Consider the following 7,551-nt stretch of genomic DNA (forward strand, 5'->3'; position numbering starts at 1 on the left):
AAACCCTTCAACTTCAGTTGAAGCTGCGGAAATTTTTCTCTTTTTTAAAATTTTCAAATACATGAGAATGGATTCGATGAGATACAGTACCTATAAAATGAAAAAATAAATATATATTCTGTTAAAACACAAAATAACTGTAGACTTACATTCGTCAACAGCAAAAAATATTTTATAGTTTCTAAAATGTTCACATAATCTGAGATAAACATTTGCACTTTATTTATACAGCCAATCGGCCAAACATCGAAAAAACGTCCGTTATAGTACATGCAACTCGCAGTAATTGATACATCACCGGAACTATAATCTATTGCATTATTCAATCCACAACAATGAAGTGTGTGTTGGATTTTTTGCATTTCGATCAAATCATTATTCCAAGAATCCCTTACTTTTTCTATTACTAGCTCTTGTAAAATTTGAGGTAGGGACCTATCCAACATGAACCAAATTTGTAGTCCAATAATTAAAATAGTCATTATCAAACGCTTAACAAGAGATAAATGTTATTAAAATATATTATATTTATAAGTAATACATGTAATATTTTTCAAACTTACAATTAAAATCATAATTTCATTTGTAAAATTGAAACCACTTATGACAAACACTATTCCCAATAATGCAATCCATATATTTCCGAAGATTACAAACAGCGGATAATTCTTAAAGTTGAAAAAAGTGTGGGTAATTAAATTAAGGATAAGAAAAAGTACAAAGAACTGAAAAAACAAAAATTAGTTAAAAGTTTAGAAATATATATTGAGCTATAGATTAAAATTTTTGTTGTTAATTAAATGTATCGAATAAATATAAATATTGGTATGATTATAAAGTAGTTCATTTCAAAATTAATTATCCTTAAATGTATTATTATATAAATGACTTATTAAAAAATATTATTAAAAGAAACATCTAATGTATTGGATAAAAATAATTTAAAATGATTTAAATAAATTATATAAAATGATTCATCATAATTAAGGTTGAAGTTTATATTTATTAATTTTTATTTATATATTTAAGTATATTTTTATTTAAATAAATAAACTTTTCAACATAAAAGTATAACAAAATAATATTAAACAGAATAATATACATAAACATATATGTATGTATGTATATAAATATACAAAAAATATATTATATATTTTATCTATATAATATATCATATATTCTATATATCATTCTGTATATCATATATTCTATAAATACTAATGTATATATATTTATTAATTATGAAATAAATTTTTAATATACTATACAATAATATATTATATAAATATATTTTAATATATTGTTATCTTAAATATTATCTTGTAATAACTTTATTTATAAAAGAGTTAATGAAATAAGTATGTGATTGTGTTACATATTTATTATAAAATTCATTAATAAATATTTTAAGTTATATATAAAATATATTTGTAAAATATTTTTTTTTTATTTTTTAAATAAACAAATAAATTGATTATATATATATATATATGTATCTAATTAAAAAAAGGAATATTTATGGCAATTTATTACTTTTACATTTAATTTTTTTTACTGAGAAATTTATTTTAAAGTAATTTTAAATACAATTCATTATATTTTTAAAATGAACAATATTCTATAAAAATTTTACATATAAATTTGTAGAACATACCTATAAAATAAATTTGAATATAATAATGTATACAGTTATTATTTTTAGAACATAATTTTAATATAAATAATAATATAATTATATATATCATTTCATAATATTTTTGAATTTTAATTTTTAAAACTTTTTTGTATAAATTAACAATTGTATTAAAATTAATATAATAATTTGAAGAAACAATAAATATTATTCTATGATATTCTATGTTATACTGGCATGCACAGACATGAGTAAACATACACAGACATGTTTCGTATAAAGATATGCAAACACTATTAGATAACACTGTTATATGCATATCTCAATATTTGTACGTACATATGTATATATAAAATGTTTACATAAAAAAATATTATTAATAAAATAATATTAATAAAATATTATTATTTAAATTAATAACATTATTATAATTATATTATATAATCTTAAGTATTATATATTTAATAGACATCATTTACCTCTAAAATATATCGAATAACTTCCAAAAATATTTTTAAATATTTTTGTATTTCTATTAAATATACATTTAAATAACACATATTTAAGTATTAAAAATTTATTTAAATCACTTTATTTTAAAAACCTTAAATATATTTTATTAAAAGTATGCTATTAAAAGTTTTTACAATTATTTAAATTATATTTTTTAATTAAAATAATTTATTTTAACGCAATTAAGCTAATCTCTTCCACACTCAATCTCTAAACAAACTCAATTAAAAGGAATTTGAATTAAGTGCGCCACGGTAAAACAAAGAATATAAGCTAGGGTTTTGTGCGTGTTGTAGGTGGAGTTTTCAAATCATACAGTGTATACTACTTTTATTTGTATTAAATGAAATAACGTTATTTGAATTCGATTACTCGGTATTCGGTTAACTTCAACATATAATTACACTCTATAACTTGATAGTCAGTAAAATTTAAGGTACACTCGGTAACCGTTAGAACTCGGTAATTGTATAATCGGTAAACTTTATCCTACAATTAAAAGGTTAAGGTTAGGTTCTTTTTATAAATTATTTACATAAATTATTTATTCAATTATCCAAGATTAATTAATATTGAACATTTTCATGAATTTTTTTATATTTCTTCTTATAGTAATCATCTAGCGATTTTATATAGAACAGTATCAAACAAGCATTTATATATATCCAGCACTTAAAGGATATAGGTTATTTTTTTACAAATCGGACGGATTTTGGTAAAAAATGACCTCATCACTCATCGATTTGGCGGAACTATTTTTTTGTGTGTCTGGTATGAGGTGAAGGATTAATTAATTTTAAGAAATACTTGTAAGGACAATACCGTCGTGAAATTATTGGTTTAAATGTAGTATTTTATTACAAATAGAAATTAGAAATAATATATATGAATTTTTGTAGTATATTCTATGAAAATTCTTTCATCAGAAATATAGTACGCATGTGCTCCATATACTCCTTAAGTAAGTAAAGCTCTCGGTGTCTACGATGAGATGCCCATTGCTTGTAAAGCGAGTTAAGTTTTTGGTTCTTATTTTTAAGCCAACCTTCGACGATTCTTCTTATAATTCATTAATTTCCGATTGCATTTGCTGATGTGAGTGCGAAAGCAGTACAATATCGTCCGCATACTCTAGATCTTCCAACATAGTATTTACCCTCCAATTGATTTCACGATTTTACGAATCGAACATATTTAGCACCCAATCGAGTACAACAATAAACAGTAGTGGTGATAAAATTCAGCTTTGTTTCACGTCGGTTGTTGAAATGAACGGTTCACTTGCTTTTCCATTATATAGAACTCTGTATTTCGTGTCTTCATAGCTTTTCTTTATGATTTTGGTTATGTTTAGCGGGACACCAAATCTCTGTAGCGCTAGTCAGATCGCCTCTCTTTTGATTGAATAAAATGTTTTTTTATAATCGACAAAGACTGCATACAGTACTGTGTTGAATTCGATGCACTGTTCAATGATGGCAGGCATGCTATTTATATTGTCGACACAGGACCGGTTCGGTTGAAAGCCTGCTTGATCTTTGCGAAGTTGTTAATTTATTGGTTGAATAATGCGTTCTAAAATTATTTTGTTCAAAATTTTGCTTACTATGAAAAGTAATGAAATCCATCTCCAGTTGTTACCATTGGCAAGACTATCCTTTCAGGGTAACTTTACTATCATTACCTCATTCCAGTCGGATGGTATATCTTCTGAATGCCAAATGTTCTTAAAAAGTGAGAATAAATGTTCGGTGGATTGTGTATTGTCAGCCTTAAAACATTTAGCTGGTATATTATCGGTACCTGTAGACTTACAGGTTTTTAACGTACGTATTGCTGCTGAAATTTCTTGTTTACTAGGTAGTTTGGTGCTAATATTACGCAACGGTCTTCTCATTCTGCCGATTAAAGGCAATTCTCGATCGTTTGCAAGTACATTGAACGTTTTTTTAGGTGGTCCCGCCAATTATTTGCTTGATCGTGACCTATTGGTATAAGGTTGGTTTCTTAACGGCATATTTCTTACGGAATTGGCATTTGAAAGTTTTCTAGTTATTTGAAATAGGGATTTCAAGTCGTTATTCTGTCTTGCGATTTCAGCGTCTTGCGCTAGAATTTGAAAGAATTCTTTCTTTCCTCGCACGTCGTTTAATTTGTTAAGTCAGAGTTTCAATGTCTTACCTAATCTCCACACCGCTTCCTGTATATGCTGGCTTAATAGTTTTTAATATGACATTTTTTGTGTTTTCCCACAAGTTTGCAACGTCAGAGGACTATCTCTACATCTATTTTCCTACTTAGTTCGCATTTATTGCAAAAAGCCTAATCCGACATTGTTGACTTTAAGTTTATTAATTTGGAACTTTATTTTGTTTGAGTTATTTTAACGCGTGACGCAAGATGTTTGTCTAAATTCTGCTAATACCAGGTAGTGGTTACTGCCTAGTTTTGCACTTCTCTTATTTCTGATGTAGAGTAATGTTCTTGTCCAACGTTTGCTGATGTTTGCTGATATGGTCCAATTGAAAATTCTGATTGCGTAGAGCTGTTCTATTTTTGCTTTGTTTACTTTGTTTGCTTTTAACATCGAGCCTCTGATTATGAGACCATGGTTCGAGCACATTCTAACAGGAGGGCACCGTTTTCATTTCTTTTTCCAACACCGAATTACTACTACCTATTCTTGCGTTGAAGCCTCCCATTAGAATTATAAGGTCATTGTGGTTGACATACGATAATGTTTTGTCCAGGAAGTTATAGAACTGCTATTTAACTGCTGCTTCGTTTACTTCTGTCGAACCGTAACATGGGATAATTGTTATTTTACGCAATTTAGTGTTTAAACGTGCTGTTATTATTCGTTCTGAAATTGCGTGCCAATCTAGCAGTACATTTCTTATTTTTCAGTTCATATATAAACCGACTCCGTTTATTTGTGGATCATTAAGATTAGGCACCCCTGAGTATATAATCTAGTCTCCACTTGCAGTATGTTTTACGATGCATTCGTTTCACCTCATTTCACTGATGCCCAAAACATCAAGGCGTACCCTTTTACACTCGATGTTAGTTGTTTTCCTGGTTAAAATAGAGTTCTAAAATTCCAGTGAGCAAATTGAGTTCTTGTACGTAACCCATTGTTCGTCAACAAAATATTCACCCGATTTGTTTTTCTTGTTGACATATTGATATGATTTAGTTCTCGATTATTATAGAGAATCAACCTATAGTTTGGTAACAGGTCTGCTGCATTACGAGTATTATTTGTTACCATGTGGCCTTCAAACCTGCCACGCTTCGCTGTGTGATTATAATTATTTCTTACTATACCTAGATGTAGACATGTTTATACCGCCACGTTATCGGTTGCCAGAGCTTCTTTAGTGGGAACAGGATCTACCGCGAGAAGTTAGAATTTGACATTTGAGTCAGAGAGCTTTGTAAGTGATGATCTGATTATCATATTATATTTTGTAATTGCAGAAATCCAGAATTAAATTTATTGATATTGCAAATCTAGGCAATAAAATTATTAAAAAATTTTTTCTTTTTTTTAAAAGTTAAATCAATTATCTATAAAACGCAATATGTTAAATTTTAAGTTCCTACAATTTATAGAGACTGAGATATAGTCATTTGAAAATGTGTACTCAATGCCAATTCTCAAAACCCCATGAGTCCATATCTCCTAGGAAAAAAAATTACAAAATTTATACGGATACGGGTCTACTTATCATGAGGTCAAAAAGGTGTCCGATTTGTAAAAGAATAACCCATATTCACTTACTTTTTATGCCCGATCCACATAATCTTAATACAACTATGTATTTTGTACGGTAATACACAGCATACTGTCCAGATCACAATTTTTCCAGGTAACTATAAATATATATGGATAAAATCAGATTGTAAGTAATACATTTTAATAAGTCTCATTGTATAGCAGAGAATTGGAAAAGAATTGCTTTAACGGTCATGTTATCCAGGTTATAGAATAATCGTCGATCAGCATATTAATTGCATTTATTTCAATGTCAGTTAAAAAATTAAAATCATTGAGAGCAACAACAAATAAGGCGATTGTCAATCATTTAATCGCCTAAATGACATGGCCATTAGACTAGCGCATGTAATTTGTGCAGTCACAAAGGAATTTTCATTTAAAGAGCTAAACTGGATTTGTTAATGAAATAGGGAAGATGGATGTAAGAAGATGTCGGATACACTGCTTATAGCAAAAAAGTTTAACCTTACAGTTAAGCTGATTATGTTTGTGGAGATCATTTTTGAGTTCGACATGCTTGAATGTGGCGTTTTGGATTGCATAACAAACGTAAAAAATGGAGTTGTGCCTTGGAGAGAGTGTAACATGATTAGTTCAGCAGTTAATCGATATGTTTGTAATATAATATTTGAGTAAAATTTATGCAATTATTAATAGGATTGGGGACAAAAATGAATTATTAATGATTAAATAATTAATTTTGTCATCCTTTGTAGATTCATCCCATCTATATAGAAACAAGAAATTTCAATAAATTTATTAAAAGAAAAATTTAAGATAAATAGGTAGATAGATCCATATTTATTGATATCATTTATAATATGTAGTTAGTTAAGTTTTGAGATAAAAATAAAAAACGATAATACTTTATTAATAATTTATTTTGTCTATATATGTTATGTCTATTTTGTATATTGTTATTGAAAGGTATGCAAAAATTTAGATGTTTTTTTTAATATTACTTATATTTTTTCAAAGTTTTTATTGAAGCCTTGCATTGATTCTATACACAAATGGATATTAGGTAGGTATGTAGATTAAGTACACATGGCAGCTAACACTAACGTAATTAAATCTGATGAATTACAATTCACTGTTGATTTGAATTTTTTATTATAATATATGAATAATATTGTCCACTTTATTTTGACAATTCATGAAAATATTTTTGGGGTCTTCAAAATGAAGGAACCCCATCATTGAGAAATATTATATAAAAATAGTAGTTAATGTATAGTATATAGTACGATGATACTTCCATAAGTTCTCAGATGGGGAAAAAACGATGCACACTATATAACTTTACATTAGTACTCGTATTTAAAATTAATATTTAGGCATCGTTCAGGTGTATATAGTACAATTTTTGTCGGAATTCATCGCATGGTTACATTTCTGTTGGTGATTAAAGCGTATAACTTTTGCAACAACATCCGATCCGATCATTCGATTAATCGGAGAGCAACGAAGTATCCGTATTTTAAAATAAAATGTGATTTTTCGTAAATCCGGAGTCTTCGAATATCCGGATTGGTTATTATTTTCAGTGAAATTATTCGAAGACTTCGTGAGTAAAAGTTAGAGGGAGAGCAGCAAATGCAAATGAACATACATCACACAA

Source organism: Teleopsis dalmanni, chromosome 1, assembly GCF_002237135.1.
Source record: "Teleopsis dalmanni isolate 2A chromosome 1, ASM223713v2, whole genome shotgun sequence".
Lineage (NCBI taxonomy): Eukaryota > Metazoa > Arthropoda > Insecta > Diptera > Diopsidae > Teleopsis > Teleopsis dalmanni.